Source organism: Arvicanthis niloticus, chromosome 13 (genome assembly GCF_011762505.2).
Source record: "Arvicanthis niloticus isolate mArvNil1 chromosome 13, mArvNil1.pat.X, whole genome shotgun sequence".
Lineage (NCBI taxonomy): Eukaryota > Metazoa > Chordata > Mammalia > Rodentia > Muridae > Arvicanthis > Arvicanthis niloticus.
The window spans coordinates 11,923,782-11,945,637 of NC_047670.1; the positions used below are offsets into that span (position 1 = coordinate 11,923,782).

Genomic DNA, 21,856 nt, shown 5'->3' on the forward strand with positions numbered 1-21,856 from the left:
GTAACATTCATTCTTGGCCAAAGCAAAAAATGTGATGGTATTCCTAAGCTACAATAAAAAAAGAGAAAGACATTTTCATTAAAAAAAAAAAAATTCCCATCAAGGTAAAGGTCACCTGAACAGTCTACAGCCCAGGAAAGAGTAAATTGACTAAATATGATCAAACGTATCAGATTATTAGGAGATAGTTATGCTGAAAAACATTTGACTCGGGGGGGAAAAAAAGTTAATACAACAAAAAGCAGCTGTCCCTTGACAACAGGAACAAAATTTCTTGCAAAAGGAAAATGTTGGCTGGTTTAAGTGTAAAGGAACATACATCTAGCATAAAGGAGTGAGCTTGATATTTAAAATCTTAAGAACCACCCTTTGGCTGGGGCAGACACCTAGCTAGTCTGTTCCCATGAACACCATATCCTGAGCCATCCTAGAGGAACCACTGCACTCAGACCAGTGGGTAAGAAACCATTCCCACAACCCTACACCCCAGAACTGCAACTGGGAGCCTTGGGACACTCAGGACACATCACCCATCTAAACCCCACCTCACCTGAATACCACTCCCCTAATGCCCCTTACTTGGTCTTTTGGATGGGTCAAATGACTAGCTGGTCTGCCCCTGTGAAGACAACATAGTCTGAGCCATCCTAGAGGAACCACTGTACTCAGAGCAGTAATATTTCAAGATCCCAGAGGCGGCCTGAATAAGGTTGAAGAGGAGCTCTTCCACCTAAGAGCTCAGCATCACAGGATCACAGAGATATCTGGACTCTGAAGAGCTCTGCCATAAGCACAGTAACAGGAAAGACAAGCTACAGTCAGAAAAAGTGAGTGCAGGCAGCACTAGAAATAACCAGATGGTGAAAGACAAGCACAAGAACATACGCAACAGAAACCAAAGTTACCTGGCATCATAAAACCCAGTTCTCCTTCCATGGCAAGTCCTGCACACCCCATGACACCAGAAAAGCAGAGTTCAGATTTAAAATCAGTTCTCATGATGATGACTTTAAGAAGGACATAAATAACTCCTTTAAAAAAAAATACAGGAGAACACAGGTGAGCAGGTAGATGCCCTTAAAGAGGAAACACAAAAATCCCTTAAAGCATTGCAAGAACACAACCAAACCAGTGAAGGAATTAAACAAAACCATACAGGATTTAAAAATAGAAATAGAAACAATAAATCTCAAAGGGAGACTACCCTGGAGATAGAAAACCTAGGAAAGAGATCAGGAGTCATAGATGCAAGCATCACCAACATCTTCTATCTTTTCTATACAAAACATAGAAGAGCAGAAGATACCATGGAAAACATTGAACAACTGTCAAAAATATGCAAAATGCAAGAAAGCTCATAACACCAAACATCCAGAAAATCCAGGCACAATGAGAAGACCAAACCTAAGGATAATAGGTATAGATGAAGGTGAAGACTCCCAACTTAAAGGGCCAGTAAATATCGTCAACAAAATTATAGAGGGAAACTATACTAATCTAAAGAAAGAGATGTCCATGAATATACAAGAAGCCTACAGAACTCCAAATAAACTAAACAAGAAAAGAAATTCCTCCTGTCACATAATAATCAAAACATCAAATACACAAAACAACAACAACAAAAAAAAATACTAAAAGCACTAAGGGGAAAATGTCAAGTAACATATAAAGGCAGACCTATAAGAATTACACAAGACTTCTCACCAGAGACTATAAAAGCCAGAAGATGCTGGACAGATGTCATACAGACCCTAAGAGAACACAAATGCCAGCCCAGGCTACTATACCCAGCAAAACTCCCAATCACTATAAATGGAGAAACCAAGATATTCCATAACAAAACAAATTTACACAATATCTTCCTATAAATTCAACCCTTCAAAGGATAATACATGGAAAACTCCACCACAAGGAGGGAAACTACACCCTAGAAAAACCAAGAATCTTTCAACAAATCCAAAAGAAGATAGCCACTCAAACATAATTCCACCTCTAATAACAAAAATAACAGGAAGCAACAATCATTTTTCCTTACTATATCTTAACATCAATAGACTCAATTCTCCAATAAAAAGACATAGATTAATGGACTGGATAGTTAAACAGGACCCAGAATTTTGCTGCATACAAGACACGTACCTCAGTGACAAACACACTACCTCAGAGTAAAAAAAATGGAAAACAATTTTCCAAGAAAATGGTCCCAAGAGACAAGCTGGAGTAGCCATTCTAATATCAAATAAAATAGACTTTCAACCAAAAGTAATCAAAAAAGATAAGGAAGAATACTTCATATTCATCAAAGGAAAAAATCTACCAATATGAACTCTTCATTCTGAGCATCTATGCTCCAAATGCAAGGGTACCCACATTCATAAAGAAACTTTACTAAAGCTCAAAGAACACACTGAACTTCACACAACAATAGTAGGGGATTTCAACACCCCACTCTCAGCCATGGACAGATCATGGAAAGAGAAACTAAACAGAGACAGAGTGAAATTAACAGAAGTCATGAACCAAATGGATTTAACAAATATCTATAGAACATTTTATCCTAATACAAAAGAATGTAATATTTTCTCAGCACCACATGATACCTTCTCCAAAACAGACCACATAATTGGTCACAAAACAGGCCTCAAGAGATATAAAAATATTGAAATAATCCCTTGCATCCTATCAGATCACCAAGGAATAAGGCTGGTCTTCAATAACAACAAAATCAATGGGAAGAACACACGTGAAAACTAAACAATGCTCTACTCAATGATAACTTGGTCAAGGAAGAAATAAAGAAAGAAATTAAAGACTTTATAGAATTTAGTGAAAATGAAGTCTCGTCATACCAAAACTTATAGGACACAATGAAAGCAGTGCTAAGAGGAAAAACTCATAGCTCTAAGTGCCTACAAAAGAAAACTGGAGAGATCATACACTAGCAACTTGACAGCACACCTGCAAACTTTAGAACAAAAAGAAGCAAGTATTCCCAAGAGGAGTAGAAAGCAAGAAATAAATCAATCTCAGGCCTAAAATCAACCAAGTACAAACAAAAAGAACTATACAAAGAATTAACAAAATCAAGAGCTGATTCTTTGAGAAAATCAACAAGATAGATAAACCCTTGGCCAAACTAAACAGGGGGCACAGAGACAGTATCCAAATTAATAAAATCAGAACTGAAAAAGGAGACATAACAGATACTGAGGAAATTCAAAAAATCACCAGATCCTACTACAAAAGCCTGTACTCAACAAATAGAATCTGGATGAAATGGACAATTTTCTAGACAGATACCAGATACCAAATTTAAATCAGGAGCAGATAACCCATCTAAACAGTCCCATAACTCCTACAGAAATAGCAGCAGTCATTAAAAGTCTTTCCAACAAAAAAACCCGAGGACCACATGGTTTTAGTGCAGAATTCTATCAGACGTTCAAGGAAAACCTACCTAATACCAATTTTCTTCAAACTATTCCACAAAATAGAAACAGAAGGAACACTACCCAATTTGTTCTATGAAGCCACAATTGCACTCATATTTAAATCACACAAAGACACAACAAAATAAGAAAACTTCAGACTGACCTCCCTTATGAATATCAATGCAAAAATAGTCAATAAAACACTCATAAACCAAATCTAAGAACACATCAAAACAATCAGCCATCATGATCAAGTTGGCTTTATCCCAGGAATGAAGGGATGGTTCAATATTCAGAAATCAATCACTGTAATCCCCTATATAAACATATTCAAAGAATAAAACCACATGACCATCTCACTAGACACTGAAGAAGCATTTGACAAAATTCAATACCCCTTCATAGTAAAAGACCTGGAAAGATCAGTAATTCAAGGCCTATACCTAAACATAATAAAAACAATATACAGCAAGCCAGTAGCCAACATCAAACTAAATGAAGAGAAACTTGAAGCAATCCCACTAAAATCAGGGACTAGACAATACTGCCCACTCTCCCCTTACCTATTCAATATACTACCGGAAGTCCTAGCCAGAGCAATTAGACAAAAAAAGGACTTCAAAGGGATACAAATAGGAAAGGAAGAAGTCAAAATATAACTATTTGAAGATGATCTGATAGTATACTTAAGTGACCCCAAAACTTCCACCGAAGAACTACTAAACCTGATTTAAAAAAAAAAAAAAAACTTCAGCAAAGTGGCTGGATATGAAATTAACTCAAACAAATCAGTAACAGGCTGAGAAAGAAATTATGGAAATGACACACTTCAAAATAGTCACAAATAATATAAAATACCTTGGTGTGAATCTGACCAACAAGGGAAAGATCTGTATGACAAGAACTTTAAGTCTCTGAAGATAAATTGAAGATCTCAGAAGATGAAAAGATCCCCCATGCTCATGGAGTGGCAGGAATAATATAGTAAAAATGGCCATCCTGCCAAAAGCAATCTACAGATTCAGTGCAATCCCCATCAAAATTCCAACACAATTCTTCATAGAGATAGAAAGAACAATCTGCAAATTCATTTGGAATAACAAAAAACCCAGGATAGGAAGAACTATTCTCAACAATAAAAGAACTTCTGGGGGGAAATCACCATCCCTGACCTCAAGTTGTACGACAAAGCAGTAGTGATAAAAACTGCATGGTATTGGTACAGAGACAGGCAGGAAAATCAATGGAATAGAACTGAAGACCCAGAAATGAACCCACACACCTATGGTCACTTGATCTTTGAAAACGGAGCTAAAACCATTCAGTAGAAAAGGGACAGCATTTTCAACAAATGGTACTGATTCAACTGGAGATCTGCATGTAGAAGAAGGCAAATCAATCCATTCTTATCTCCTTGTAAGTTCAAGTCCAAGGGTATAAAGGACCTTCACATAAAACCAGATACACTGAAACTAATAGAAGAGAAGGTGGGGAAGAGCTGCAAATACTTGGGCACAGGGAAAAGTTACGGAACAGAATGGCTTATGCTCTGAGATCAAGATTTGACAAATAGCACCTCGTAAAATTGCAAAGCTTCTGTAAGGCAAAGGACACTGTCAATAGGACAAAATGACAACCAACAGACTGGGAAAAGATCTTTACCAATCCTACATCCAATAAAGGGCTAATATCTAATGTATACAAAGAAATCGAGAAATTATACTCCAGACAACCAAATAACCTTATTTTAAAAATGAGGTACAGAGCTAAACAAAGAATTCTCAACTTGAATGGCTGAGAAGCACCTAAAAAAATGTTCAACATCCTTAGTCATCAAGGAAATGCAAATCAAAACAACTCTGAGATTCCACCTAACACCAGTCAGAATGGCTAAGTTCAAACACGCAGGTGATAGCAGATGTTGGCAAGGATGTGGAGAAAGAGGAACACTCCTCCATTGTTGGTGGGATTGCAAGCTGGTACAACCACTCTGGATATCAATCTAGTAGTTCCTTGTGGGGCAGTGTGCTGTGAGAGGCAGTGAAGTACCCAGTTGAGTTTTCCTTGAACCTTGGAGACCCAAGGTTCTGGCAGGAGTTTGGTGGTACTCCTGGGCATTCTGGTGTCTTTCACTTAGTTTCAGCTCTTCACAGCCCCTCCCACAGAGGGGTTTATGGCCATCAGTCACGTCGGAACAGCGTCTCATGTTCTCTCACATGTAGATGAGGTATCTCCAAACTCTCAGACCAAACCAATAGGAGGTATCTGCTGCCAGACTCTAACCCACCCCAAAACTGTATATAAGAACCCTATTCTGGAGAATCATCCCATTGTCTGAGAGTTTCTGTTATGAGAGCTGTAACACTTGGGAGGAGATCTGCTCTCCAGAAATGCCTTCAGGACCCTTCCTGTGCTCCTTGCTGGCTATCTGGCTTCTCACTGGCTCAGCCCTGACCAGCTCAGTGCAGAGTGACAGGCACAGCACTTGGGAGCAACTGGGTGGTGACAGAGGAGAGGGGACGCCAGTAGAGGCACCTGCCAGAGTAAGACATATACAGAGGTGGATGCTCACAGCTAACCATTGAACTGATCAAGGGTTTCCCAGTGGAGGAGTTAGAGATAAGACTGAAGGCGTTTGTGGCCCCATGGGGAGAGCAACAATACCGACCAACCAGAGCTCCCAGAGTCTAAAACACCAGCCTGGGAGCACATAGGAATGGACCCATGGCTCCAGCTGTATATGTAGGGGAGAATGGCATTGTTGGCCATAGATGGGAGAGAAGATCTTTGGTCCCGTGAAGGCTAGATGCCATAGTGTAGGGGAATTTGAAGACAGGGAGGTGGGAGTGTGTGGGTGGGTAGGGGCACATCCTCATAGAAGTAGGAGGAGAGGTCATGGGATAGGGGATTTTTGGGTGGGGGAAATTGGGGAAAGGGGATAACATCTGAAATGTGAATAAAATATCCAATAAAAAAAAAAAAAAAAACTGTGGCTGGGAATTCGAGGATTCCTCCAGGTGGGAAGTTAGGCACTGCTGCTGTGGCTCCACAGTTCCTCAAGGCACAGCCCCAATGACATGAGAAAGTCCTTGGGTTTCCAAAGTGGGTTTATTGGCATGATGGATGATGGTTGAGTCTGGATGTGCACCCTCTTGAAACCCAGGGCAGACCTGAGTTAAATAGGGAGGGAGAGAGGGGGTGGGCCTGGGGAAGAATGCTTAATTGGCTCCACCCTCTGGCCTTCAGGCACCTCATTACTATGTAAATCTCTCTAGGGTCTGAGGCCTGTTCCTGTGACTTATGGCCATAGACCTCTCTGTGAGAGGGGATGGGGGGGGGGGGGGGAGCTGAAGCTAAATGAAAAGAACCAGGGCCCAGGAGCAGAGCTGAACTCCTGCGGTCCAATAAGGGTCCAGGGTTCCAGATTTATGCTTTACCAAGCAGCCACCCACTTCTCACAGCCCACCACCCCACAGGAATACAAGACAAAATAACCCAAACAAAACAAATTTACTATTGTTTTCTACAAAGTGAATATATATTTGGAGGGATTTTAACGTTTGGAATGATTTCAAGCAATTGAGTTGAGGAAGGAAAAGGAGCAGGCATTCCACGTAATCCGAACTGCTAACCTTTCCCTGTGCGTACTAGGTTTAACAAGCAAACCAGTGCCAGGAATGATACTGTGACTAAATACGGGCCAATATCTGTGCAGTGTCAACACTATCTATATGTTTCCAACTTTAGAGTGAGCGTACTTAAAAATAAAGTTGGCAAAGTGCTTGTAGGAGCAATGGTAAACACAAAACCAAGACGTGACAGTTCTAGAGATGATTCCCAGTTAAAGGCTCCCAGTTTCTTCCTCTGTCTGAGAAAGTTGTGGGACCTTTAGGAGGTGGGGTGTACCTAGAAGAAAAAGTGTTCTGGGGTCAGGCTTTGAAGTTGGTGACCTAGACCTACTCTCTTCCTCTTTCTGATTACTAGTCTATCTAGATGTGAGCCCACAGCTGCCTCACACCCCTACAGCCCATAAAGCTGGCATAATCATGCATTGTCAGCCATGATGGACCATAGCCCTTCATGGGCTGGCATACTCTTTCTCTCCTACCTGCTTCTTGTCAGTCAGTCTTCTGGCCCCCTTGACAACACAAACAAACAAACAGACAAACAAACAAACAAACAAAAAATGATTATCAATACACTTCGAAAGTGAAGAGAGAATATGGACACTTTTGTAAACTTGTGAAAATAGTCAATAAAATAACATCAAAAATTGTAAATGCCAGCTATTGAAGGGGCACAGGAACAGGTGGCAATTCAGACAACCTCCACTTTCATTTTTGGGAGTCAGTGATGTTTTAAGGAGGGGAGCTATGTCACCAGCAACTGCAAAGTAACATTCCCAGAGGGAAAAAAATTAAAATAGCAGAGGCAAGTTGCCTTTGACAAAGGGCTTAAAGGAGCCAAAGATGAGGTAGAAATTAATCCAACTGTATACTACCTTTTTCTTATAAAAATCAGATCATCATTGTTTAAAAGTTATTTCTAAAATGCTAACCAATATTTACTCATAAAATAAGTATGCACCTTTGTTATGAAAAAATAATACATAAAACTAAATAGAACATGGAGGCCTCCAAATAGCAAATGCCTTTAGCATACTAGTGAATTATCAAAATGCCTAAACATAAGAGATAGTATAACCAAGATTTAGTGATACACACCTCTATAGTCCTAGCTTTCAGATAGATATATATATATATATATATATATATATATATATATATATATATATATATAAACAAGACCTGTAGCATATTTTCCATAGTTAGAAAACACAGGTTAACAAAGTTGTCAACAGTACTTATTCAATACACTTTCTATATTACCTTATCAGACTTCTCTTTTATTTTATAAAAGATGAATGAAAAGATGGGTGCATTTATGGAACACCAATCACATAAGTGTTGCAGTATGGTCCCACTTGGAAAATTCAAAATGTGATGTAATTCACTCCAGTGTCCACTCAGATGAGATCATGATGAGATGGATAGTCACAGGCAAAAGCTTTTCTTAATTTTACTGTTGTCACATTATTAAGGGTTAATCTTAGTGATCCTGTTTTTCAGTCCACAAAAATATCAGTATTGGTACAGAAGTATACACACAGCTATACTTAGCCTGTTCTTTAACTTCTACGTAATTAGAAAAAAGGCTGGCAAAGACACCCTACAGATGATGACTTTATATGTCAAAAGTGTCTTTGGAGCTGTGATTAAGGATGTTCTTGTTATCTGGGCATGCTCTACATACTGATTTAACACCCAGGGGATAGCCAGAAGAGTCCAGAAGAGAAATGAGATGACAGAGTCAAGTTTGAAGAGAGGAGGGAAAGTTCATACAGCCAGAAAAGCAAAGGGAAGGATTTTTCCCTGGTCGACAGAGAAAGGTAGTCCTGCTGACTCCTTGATTTTAGCCCAGAGAGACCCCTTTTGGACTTCTGACCTCTAAGACTATAAAATGATAAATTTCAGGAATTTCAGAACGATTCAGTCTTGTGGCAATTTCTCACAACAGGAAGAGCAAACAAGGACACATTCTCCTTAGGAATTGGAATGGCATAAGCTTACATTTTGTTTCTCTTGTGTGATTTGGGGCAGGGTTCATAACCTCTACAAGCCTCTGTTTTGTTATGTACAAAGTTGAAATCATAAAAATATCTATTGATACAACTGTGATGATCATTAACCTACAGTCAGAACTCATTGATGGTAGATATTATTATCATGAACTCCTTTAATAATGAAAACAAAAATGGAATAAAATCTGTAAAAAAAAAAATACTAATCCTTATCACAATTTTTATTACTTTTTACTTTTCAAACTAAAAGGCTAGCCAGTGGTTCTTCAGAAAACATTGTCTACAAGGTAAAATATAAAGGGGGACTGTTCCAGTGTTGAAAACCTGTACTCCTTTAATATCAAGCCTCTTTGGGGGAAGAGGCAATATTCTTGACTGGCTATAAATTTCTGAGTGTAGTTGCTTTTATGGCTCTGAATGTAATAGAACCTAAGTAAATACTGATAAGTTCCCTCTTTTTCTGAGAAGTTTCCACCCACATAATATTGCCCTATCATTGGAAATCCCCACAGTTTTGATAGGAAAGAAGGCAAGAACTCTTTTATATATAACACTTGTCAATTAGAATCAGAGAAGCACTCATTTTAGTCAGAAGGGCTATGGGTTTGTGAAAACTCCCACTTGAAACATGTATAATGAAATTTTGCCTTTCTTGTCTTTTAGGTATCTTCAGCTGGTTTGAGATAGTAGTGTTAGCTTTCAAGTTTATCTGTTTTACAAGCATCTTTAACTTAACATGGTTTGCATTTATAGATTAAATGGCAAAATTGATTAAAATCAGTACTTCTGTCACCAGTGTTTCCATGTGAAGAGACCTGAAATAAAACTATAAATGTTCTTTTTCACTGCACAAGTAGATCCTGTCTTCATTAGTTATGTCTGTATGGAGCTAATTAGCTCTCCCAAAACATTTACTAAATGTTTTTGTAACTACTTAAGCACCAGTTATTAAATGTTTCCAAACTCTCTTTGAGTAAATGTTCTTTTAAAAAATATTTTAATCTTCTATTTAGAAGATAATATGTTTGACTTAGGTTTTCTGTGTATAGGATCATAACACAGAATGTATCAATCCGTATTCATGAAGCTTCATAATGTGGTATAATATATGACTAAGGAAAAGACAGGCATAGTGTTGTGCATGAATAATACCAGTACTGGGAGCCAGAAGAAGGAAGATACAGAGTTCAAGACCAGCCTGTTCTATGTGTACACACACACACACACAGACACACACACAAGTACATACTGGTATACACACAGAGACACACATAACTAAGGAAGGTGATGTAACTCTCCTACCATCCACATAAATTTTTGTTGGCGTGTGAGTCACTTTGCAACACAACTTTCATTAAAACTAGCTCTTTTGGATCCTGGGCACAATCTACAAATGGAGTGACTTAAGTGGCTACTCTTCTACGGATGAGTGTGCCTCTACAACAATCAGCCTGTGGGTAAGTCACATCTGCACTGGAAGGAGTGGAAAGATGGCTCTATGACAAAATGCCTACGAGAACAAACTGCACATATGCACTTATGTTTAAATGTGTGTGTGTGTGTGTGTGTGTGTGTGTGTGTTTGCTTGTGTTTCACAGGAGAACCTAGCAGAATTTATACTTCTTTGCTAAAATGAAGACAATTTACATATTATTTGTAAATACCAACATATAAGCAGCATAAGAAGTCAAGTCTTGAAAAGGTTTTAATCCCCAGCATCAGTCAGCAAACCCATTCTCTTTTTTTTTTTTCAGGCTCTTTATCCCATGAACATATATTATATAGTTCATTGAGCACAGAAATTAAAGGGGTTTACCTGCATAATGGGAAAGTTCCAAGGTAATTTGAAAAAAACATTGTATGTGTTTTTCAGGTACAGTGGTATCTTCTTCCTAGGAACTCATTGACACTGTGTGAATACTTGACTGTCTAGAGACACAGTCATTCACTGCTTCAGGCATGTTTACTGTTACTGTGTGCACGAGTCCTATCTAATTGCGCATGAGTAAGTTCCCCAGGAGTAGGAAACTCTTAACTGGAGGTCTATTTTTTACATAACACTTCACTGTTTTGAATTAGAGAGAGAGAGAGAGAGAGAGAGAGAGAGAGAGAGAGAGAGAGAGAGAGAGACAGAAAGAGAAAGGGAGAGAGAGAGAATTTGTTCAGTGGATACACAGTGAATGCATAGGTGAGGAAAAGTTAACAGGAAGTGATTAAAATTTTACAAGATATTTTGAATACATTTATAAAGGTTCATTTTAGGACCCTTAGCATTTGAAATAAAAATCATTGCTTCCCTTATTCTACCTCCAAAATCACAGTTACAATCTCAAAAGATTAGTAGAAAAACATGAAAGAGCAGGGGGAGGGGCTATTAACTGTCTTCAGTTTTTGTTCTTTATGTAGAAAGCCTGCCACAGATGAAAATAGTGTTCTTAACTTTGACCCATTTTCAGCGATGAAGAAACATGAACTCTGCCCCTGAATGCCAGCACACAAGTAATGGTAATGGATTCTTCCCATGAGGTGTCATTTCAATTCCAAAAACAGGCCACATGTATTGGGTACATAGGAAACAAAGAAAATAAGACACTACAATATCCATTTCCCAGGGGCTCGTATCCTTTTTATTTTCCTTGCTCGGAGCCAGTTTCTGTTTACTTGATATTACTGTTTGAGGAGAAATTATGAAACCGTAGCCCCCCACTTCACAGAAGGAAAGGAAGCCTTTTCAAACTAAGCTCTGCTTGCTATTAGACCGTCCTTCTTTTTGACATTATCTCCATGCTAAGTAAATAAAACTTTGGAGTCTACCTACCTCATTTATCTATATACTCCTAAACTCAGGGCTCTCCTGGACTATAGAAGGTTTGAGATATATATTAATCTTCTACCAGTGAGCCGGTTCGTCTGTGGTGCTGGCATAGGTGTGTGCATGTGTATATATGAATGCTTCTGCATGTGTTTACACACGTGTGCTAAGGTAAGAGGTTTATATCAGGCATCTTCTTCAGTTGCTTTCTCGTGTTTGATATAGTGTCTTTCATTGAAACTGGAGGTCACTGATTAGGCTGGGCTGGCTAACTGCAGACGTCGGCCTTCTCTCTGCCTTTCTAGCACTGAGATTACAGATGTCCAGCGTAACCTGATTTTTTTTTTTTTTTTTTTTTTTTTTTGGTCTAGCTGCTAAAGAGTTAAACAGGAGTCCTCATTTTTCACAGCAAGCATGTTACATACTGAAGCATCTCTCTTTCCCAGAGACTGCTAGTTTTAAAACATAATAAATATCTCATTGTACTATATTCACAATAGACATTTTCTCTGTCTTCTACTGCAAAGGCTGATCCATATGTACACGTTCATTAGACACACGTAACATATGATGTGAATTAGATGTGTATAAAGATTATGTGCATGTCTACATTTATAAATATGCATATGATTTAAACTATCATTTCATTGTGTATACTGCACTAGTATACTCTAATTTTATAATTCTAATGAATAGCTTATTTTAATTATCTGCAAAATTTTAATTAATGAGTACTTCTCCCTCATTATGTCCCACTTGCCTTTCAGAGGTTTTCCCTACAGCATCTAACAAAAGATTCAGTCAATAGATATGACACTGTGAAATTACTACACCGATTGTTAAATAGCTCACACCTAAATAAAACTTTTAATTCTGGCTCTGCTACCTCCCGTTTCATTCTGGATCATGACAGTTCACTAAGGTGAATGATGCAAAAAAAATTACCTTGGGATTGTCGAGCTGGCAAATGTATGTATGACACATGACCAATGGCCAAGACTCCTTTGGTTTAAGGTCAAGGCAGAGGAAAGCACAGCTACCTGGCAAGACAAGTACTTTATGGTGGCAAGTAAGTAAGCAAGGATTCAGAGCATTAATACCCGCATTTTCATATGTTCATAGTCGCAGCAGAGGCATTTTTATTTCATCATGCAAACTGATGAACACAAGCTCTTTTTACCACAGTCCTGTAGCCCCACCCATTGCCATAACACAAGGGCTTAAACTATGCTCTGAATGCTTCTGATGACCAGTAGAAGCCTGAATCAGTAGGTAAGTGGGTATGTTCTAAATATATCAGAGGCTTAACAAACATGTAAACCATCAGATGACACACACACACACACACACGTATGCTGATGTTTTTATATAGACAGTTCATTGTATCAACTTCTGCAGACTAAGAATAAATTTTAGTTACCATCCTTAAAAGAACTATCATTTGGTCTGCTCCAAGAGCTTATCCTGTGCCACAGGGCTCAATACCCAAATACAGACTGGAGAGAGCTGATCTCCCAAGAGTGCTGACACACCTGTGAGCACAAGTAAGACCACCACTTCTGCTCAAATTCCTGGCCCATGAGAGACCCACCCAGAGCCTTCAGGGCACAAAAACCAAGGAACAGCCAGGGACAGGATCTTTCCAGTTTCTGTCTGTATCCCAGAGCTGACCCTGTGCCACAGCTCTCCATACCTGAATTGATCCTGGAAAGAACTGATCTCCCAGGAGTACTGACCCACAGACTTGGAGGGGAGACAAACCACAGTCAGAGACAGCAAGACCAGCTAACACCAGAGATAACCAGATGGCAAGAGGCAAGCCCAAGAACATAAGCAGCACAAACCAAGGCTACTTGGTAACATCAGAACCCGGTTCTCTGACCGCAGCAAGCCATAGACACCCAAACACACCAGAAAAGAAAGAAAGACTCTGATTTAAAATCACATCTCACGATGGTGATAGACAACTTTAAGAAGGACATAAATAACTCCATCAAAGAAATACAGGAGAACACAAGTAAACAGCCACAAACCTTTAAAAAGGAAACATAAAAATCCATTAATAAATTAAAGGAAAACATAACCAAACAGATAAAGGAATTGAACAAAACCATTCGTTATCTAAAAATGGAAATAGAAACAATAAAGAAATCACAAAGGGAGACAACCCTAGAGATAGAAAATCTAGGAAAGAGATCAGAGGTCATTGATGGAACAGAATACAAGAGATAGAAGAGAGAATCTCAGGTGCAGAAGATACCATAGAAAAAACACTGACAAAACTGTCAAAGAAAATGCAAAATGAAAAGAAAAAAAAAAAACCTAACACAAAACATCCAAGAAATCCAGGACACAATGAGAAGACCAAACTTAAGGATAATAGGTATAGATGAGAGTAAAAATTTACAACTTAAAGGGCCAGTAAATATCTTCAACAAAATTATAGGGAATAACTTCTCTAACCTAAAGAAAGAGATGCCCAGGGATATACAAGAAGCCTACAGAACTATAAATAGACTAGACCAGAAAAGAAATTCCTCCCATCACATAATAAAGTATCAAATGCACAAAACAAAGAAAGAATATTAAAATATTAAAGAATATTAAAAGCAGTAAGGGAAAAAAGGTCAAGTAACATATAAAGGCAGACCTATAAGAATTACATCAGAGACTATAAAAGCCAGAAGATCCTGGACTGATATCATACAGACCCTAAGAGAACATAAATGCCAGCCTAGACTACTATACCCAGCAAAACTCTCAATTACTATAAGTGGAGAAAACAAGATATTTCATGACAAAACCAAATTTACACAATATCTTCTCACAAATCCAGCTCTACAAAGAATAATACATGAAAAACTCCAACACAAGGAGGGAAACTACAACCTAGAAAAATCAAGAAAATAATCTTCTTTCACCAAACCCAAAGGAAGATAGCCACACAAACATAAAAATAACATCAAAAATAACAGGAAGCAACAATCACTTTTCCTTAATATCTCCTAACATAGATGGACTCAATTCCCCAATAAAAAGACATAGACTAACATACAGGTAAATCTGTGGCTCCAGGTAGAGAGTACAACAGTTAGATGGTATAACAAGATGGCTGCTCTAAGCAGAGAGCTTAACAAGTAAAAACTACCTGCTTCCTATAGGCAGATATTAGTAAAAGTTTGAATTAAATGCTTTAAAGATGGTATAAAGATATATTGCTCTAAGAAGTCTTACAGGATACTTGTATTCTTTCTAACGTGAGATCCACAGGAAATTTGGGTTAAAATTCTGGTTTGACAATTTCTCTGCTTATAAGATAGAAGTGAAGAGTGAATAAATTGTTTTTAAGATGGAATAATAATGTCTGTAGAATAACTAACTCACTAGTTGAACATGGGCTGCACAGGAATTTGGGGTTGATTATCCTAACATGACAGATTAGGAAAAAGGCCTGAGAATAGGTTTTTACAATAAGCAAAAGGTTTTTTAGGATAGCAGGGAGATTGTATAAAAACAATTGTTTTAGGGAAGAATTGAATTCCTGCAGGATAACTCATATTCTTTGAACGTGGACTCCACGGGAATTTTGGGTTAATTTCCTGGCATGGCAAAATAGAAAAAGCCTAAGGATAGGCACATAAAGTATTTTAATTTACTTCATTTGTTTTGGATTCTTTGATTTTCAAAATGGGTGTGACTTTGAGTTCTGTGGTTATATTATTCCTCTGGAAGAGAGGTCAAAATAGAGGTTTTTCTGGTTACTGGCCCAAGGAAATGCTGATTTGAGAGAAAGGTTTGGTCTTTGTGTTTTTAAATAAGGTGTTACACCTTCCAGAGTTATATGGATAAGATATGGCAAAGGGAAACTCACAGAAGACTAGATTCCAGAGAACCGAACAAAAAGATATCTTGATAACACTAAAATTTGAGATCCGTATATTACCAAATATACAGCATTGTGAGTCTCATCCTCAGACATCGAGAACTAACCCGATTCGAACTCCTGATCACTTGGACTTTCAGACAGGTCCAGTCAGGACACAGACAACGGAGACTAAAACAATCACAATCATTGGTGTGGCCTTCTTAAGACCAATAAACTTCCCCATTTTTCTACCCTTCTTCCTCCATCAAAGATATCTCAAATTCAGCTTGAAGAAGTTATGAAGAGTCATCACCCCAGGTCTCTGTCCTTGAGGGTCTAGAGGTGGTTATTCTAGTTGTCTTTCTGGAAAATGTTGAAATGGTCATGAAGGAGCCAAGCAGCTAGTGCTTACCTCAGCACTTCCCCCTGCCCCATGCACACAGAAGCCCCCCCCCCCAAACCTGGTCCTTCCTGCCACTTGACTCTCCCAAAAGACACAGTGGTGCTGAAGGCCCACAAATCCTCATTCTAATAGCAACTTCCTAAGTGTGAACCCCCCTTCCTGGGAATGACAATATCAGCCTGAGAACAGATGGATGGCCAGACACTCCCCAAACACAGGTGGCTTATGGCCTTGAGAAAAGCAGAAACCACACATCCTTAGAGAGAAATTAAGCCAATTAAGCATTCCCAGGCAGCTGTGACCGGTTTGTAAAAACATTTAATCCTGATAACACCCTAAAAACCAAAAGAACACCGTCCCCAATCACGTGACCCTGTCTGCTGACCCTGTCTACTACCCAAACAGGTGAAATTATAGCTTTCCTTATCCACTGTGTAACCCTGAAACCCCTGGACCTGCTTGTATAAATTTCCTAAACCCCTAGACGTGGGATCGCAACTTTGCTCTGCACAATTTACCATCCAAACGTAGGTTTGAATTAAAGGCTCTTACGTTTCTCTACATCGGATATGGCTATTCTTTGAGATCTCTTGGAGATCCCGAAACCTGGGCATAACTGTCATAATTGTAACAGGGAGGAAATAGCTAGACTTGATTCTGTAACCATAATCACATTTGGTAGAAATCTTTATAATAGCTACTAGGTTGAAGTCAGAATTTATTTTGGTACAGAATTTATTTTGATACAGAATCAAGGTTAGCATTGGTATAAGTTTCTTCTATTGATACAAAAATTTTTAAAGTACAAGGCTTGGACCCAGTTCTTCTATAATGTTATTACAGACTGATCTGAGATGTTTCAGCCTGCAAGTTAAGGGCCAAACAGCAAATTCATGATTCTGAGTTTATTGTTAGGGTGTTTTCAGATAATTTAATTATAAATAGCTGAGAGTAGTTAACAGACAACAGTCCAGATTACTTTACATAGATAGTTGGTTTTCAAAAACGTCAGAAATCCACAGAATATGACATTTAATGTTATTTATTCCTTTGTTGTTGAGACAGCTCTGCTCCTAGCAGCTCCCCTTTTGTGGATTCAAAGAAGAAAGTGAGCATCTCTACCTCCAGGTGTGGTGGTACATGGTGGCTAGGTGGCCACTGGGCAAAAACTGCCTATCTCTCCTGCAAACCTGTACCGTTCTTGAGAGGACACAAGTTACAGGTTAGGACAGCTTAGTTCTGCCAAGACAGAATAAGCTAGTCCTTAATAATTCCTGTTTTTCAAAGGTCTGTCAGATGATGCTGGGCCAGAAAGTTGAAGACTGATTCTCCAGCTTCCTGACTTACTGGAGCTGTACAGGAAAGCAGCTGTCTCTACAACTTGTCTCAGTTCTGGAAGCTGAGTTAAGCTTCCTATATTTTAAGATAATGTTGCTCGTTATTAGATTTCTAATGGGGTTGAAAGACTGACTACTTATAGTTTCATAGCCAACCCAGGCTATTTAACATTGAGAAAATATATTTGAGAAGATAGTTTTCAGATAGTATACAAGCTAAACCAGGACATAACATATGGATTTATAAGTCCTTTAAGTTAGCATAGATGACAAAGTGTTCTATTTAATTGTCAAAGATGATGGACTGTGTTGGGAGCCGACTTTAGTAGAAAGCGGCTAGATCAACTTTGCAGCCATCTGGAACCATATACCCTGATGAAAGACTTGGTTTTCAAAAGCCTATAACAGCTGAAGCACACTCTGATAAATATATTGTTTATTCCACATAGCTTGTTTTGCTGTTTAGTGACCTCAGCTGTACGGTGCACGTGGCATGAGTTCATTGGCTCCTGGCAGGGTTTATAAGCTGTGCCCGGGAAGGGATTGTGGGCTCGCCATCTTGACTAAACATCCTAAACTAAACTAAACTAAACTAAAAATCCTGAGTAAACTGCTGTGAGAAGGAACCGGTTGTTCCGTATGTTAATTCCTGCTGGTCAGGGTTGGCGAGGCACAGGACTGGATGTTAGGTGTATCTTATACTTTATAAATTACAAAATGGTAAAAAAAATAAAAAGAACTATCATTTGCATATCTCCTGCAGTTGTTTCAATGAGAACGTCCCACACACAGGTTTATGTACACTTGTATGTACACTTGTATGTACACTTGCATGTACACTTGTATGTATACTTGGTTCCCAGTGGGTGGCACATTTAGGGGAGGTTATGGAACCTTTAGGAACTATAATCTTGATGAAAGAATATTTCACTAAGGGGGTGCATGGAGTGGGCTTTAAGAATTTAGCTTTCTTCCACTTCCTCTTTCATGTCTCTGATTCCCGTGTGGGGTTAACATGTGATGAGCCAGCTGTCTACTTCTGCTGCTATGCCATGCCTTTCTATCACTTTGAAATCATAAGTTAAAATGAACACTTTTATTCTTAAGTTGCTTTTGGTCACAGTACTTTATCACAGCCAGGACAAAGTGACTAATGTACCTCCTAAGGAGACATTTCTGAGTAAATTGCATTCAACTTTAAAAACTAAAAGGAATTAGGAAAAGTCTGCTTAGACAGAGACGTATCTGTCATGAACTTGTAATAAAAACTAAACACACACACAAAGATCCACATTTTTCAAAGAACTATACTTTCAGAAAAATACAGTAGGCATTGCTTATATTACCCCAAATATCCAAATTAGCCAATGGCTGTCATAGTCTCACAACTCTCTATTTGAACTGTGTTGTATCTCAATACTTACACCAACCACCTTTAAATATTTTTAAATCCATCCTCTTTTGCATCTTCTGTAGTAGCACAATAAATTCATTGAATTTTGAATTATTTAATTATGGTTTATACAGAGAATAGGGTCTCTTTCAGATGAAAGCAAAAGCAGTCAGTCAAACAAACAAAAATAAATAGTATTGAACTTAGTTCAAAACTTGAACCTGATGAACCTGAACTATGCCTGCCTCAACATGTCTCAACAACAAAGGAATAAATAACATTAAATGTCATATTCTGTGGATTTCTGACGTTTTTGAAAACCAACTATCTATGTAAAGTAATCTGGACTGTTGTCTGTTAACTACTCTCAGCTATTTATAATTAAATTATCTGAAAACACCCTAACAATAAACTCAGAATCATGAATTTGCTGTTTGGCCCTTAACTTGCAGGCTGCCTCCAGATTGCTGGTCTGAAGGCATGCGCCACCACTGCCAGGCTGAGTTTTCCATAAATTTGTGATTACAGACATGCATGCAAGCATTTTGAACCAAGACAAGTAGTAATGATCTTTTCAACTATATGAAGCTCTAGAGAGGCTTTTAAAATTGTGTGCACTTCTGAATAAAGATGTCCCCAGCTATATTTAGATAAGGAATATATTTTATAGCTTTCATGATGACTTAGTAATTCTTGATAACAGCAAGGTTCAAACAAGTTAGAAAACCTAATTTTGTTGAATGATGTTTTTTATTTAGGTAAGACCTTTTGATACAGGTTTGGTTGGTTTGTTCTGGATGCATTTGTTTTTGCTCAATAGATTGATTTTGCTTTTATCTGCTCAAGATGAGATAGAATCACCCTTCTTCATACAGAATGTACAAACATTGCAACTTCATATACTTTAAAAGAGGTAATAGGAATTTCTAACAGACATTATGTTTGTAGCACCTCACTTTTGTTGAATTTTGTTTTCATTCTTTCTTTTGACATCCTATTGAACCATACAAGGACAATTGTTACTTCTGGGATTTACTTTAGAGCTATTTTTCTCCCATAATAATTTGAAGATGTCTCAAAAATCAACAGACATAGCTCATCAGGATAAATATTAGCAATAAGCAAGTTGTCAATTTTTTTGGTTTTGGTTTGCGTTACAAAACAGGGTCTCTCTCTGTAGTCTAATTCTTCTGGAACTCTCCCTGTAGAATAAGATTGCATCTAACTATACCTGCTTCTCCTTCCTAAGTGTTAGGATTGAAGGTAAGCATCACTACTGCCAGGCTAAGTTTTCTAGAAATGTATAATTAACTACATTTCTGCAAGACAGAAAGTACCAGGTTCCAGTAATTGTTTCTGGAGCATAGATATCATTCTATATTCATTACCATGGTTGAACTCATGTGTAAATAAGTATATAAACCCTAAAAGATATGTGGTGACATATGCCTTTAATTTTAGCACTCAAAAAGCAGTGACAGATAGTTCTATGTTAGTTTAAGTCTAACCCAATCTATGCAGCAAGTTTCAAGCCAGCCAGAAATGTATAGTGATACCCTGCCTCAAAAAACAAAAATCAAACAAAACAAATGGGGACATTTATGCTTTTGTGCATATGCTTCTAAGTAGTTTAGACTTCTGTTTCCCACCCCCCCTTTGGAGTTAAGGCAGAGCAGTAACAAATGGCTCACTGTGTGCTCCTAGAAAAATCTGCAGATAAAAAGGCCATGCACTCACACTATGTGTGAGTCACACATGCTATGGGGTGGTTATACATGACTGTAATCATGGTTCATGATGGTCAAACAAAAGAGACCAGACTGAGCTACACAGATTGGTTGTCTCCAAAAAAAATGGCTGGGCAAAGATGGTTTAGCAAGTCAGAGCTGTTATTTTGTCAGCCTGGCATTCGGAGCTTGATCTCTGGAACCTAAATAAAGGTGCAAAAAAGCGAATCAACTCTAGAAGCTGTTTTATGAGCTCCATATGTGGATCATGGCATATATGCCCCACCACATGCAATAATAACAAAATTTAATTTCATATTAAGCATTTATTATATGCTTGGAAATGTACTAAACATTTTAGAATTATTTTTTATTTAACTTACTTTAACATTCAGTGATTAACTTATTTAAGCATATATTATAGTCACCTTGGACTGATATGGCTGAAGTAGTAATTAGCTCTCTGTATTGCAGAGGCTTCAAGTCTGAGATTAAGGTGCTGCCATGTTTGCACTCCCGTGGAGTCATTTTCCCACTTGCAGATGACCTACCTTCTCAATGGCGTCTTGAATCAGCTTTCTCCAGGGTTGGATATAGTATGTAGTGGCTCTTAACCTTCCTAAAGCTGCAACCCTTTAATACAGTTCCTCAGGTTGTAGTGACCCCCCCACACACACCATAAAATTGTTTCTTCACTACCTCAACACTGTAATTTTACTATTATTATTGATTGTAAATATCTGCTATTGAGCTCCAGAGGCATTTCAACCAACAGGTTAAGAAACACTAGTGTAGTTTGTTAGGAAGATCTGGAGAGGCACAGCTAATCCAACCCTAATTGCCTCCTATGTTCCATCTCTAAATCTAGCACTTTGGGAATAGATCAGTCTATAACACATATTCTATACCTATTATTTTTTCCTATTATTTTTATTATTTTACATAATGAAGCAAAAAAAAAAAAAGCCAGTAAGATCAAAGACTTGGAATAATAGAAGCCAACTGAAAACCTAATCCTAGGAGGGCCAAATGCTTTTCCTTAAACAACACTGAGATGTCTCTTGTCCTAAAGTGGGGAGTTGGCTTATAGTATTTGAATATCCAAGAGGAGGGGTGCCCACAGTGTTGAGAAAGGCACTGTTACCCTGTGAGGCCATATGGAACAATCACTTATCTTTACAAATGTAACTATGGAGTCATTCATCATCTCATTAGTTCATGATAAACCTGACATAGACACCGGCGTA

The 21,856-nt window shown here is 38.2% G+C and overlaps 1 protein-coding gene across 2 annotated transcripts in view; it reads right to left on the reverse strand.

Moving 5' to 3' along the window:
* The window catches only part of Hnf4g (hepatocyte nuclear factor 4 gamma), a 149,468-nt gene that overhangs the window by 89,393 nt on the left and 38,219 nt on the right, over positions 1-21,856 (reverse strand). The window lies entirely within an intron of this gene.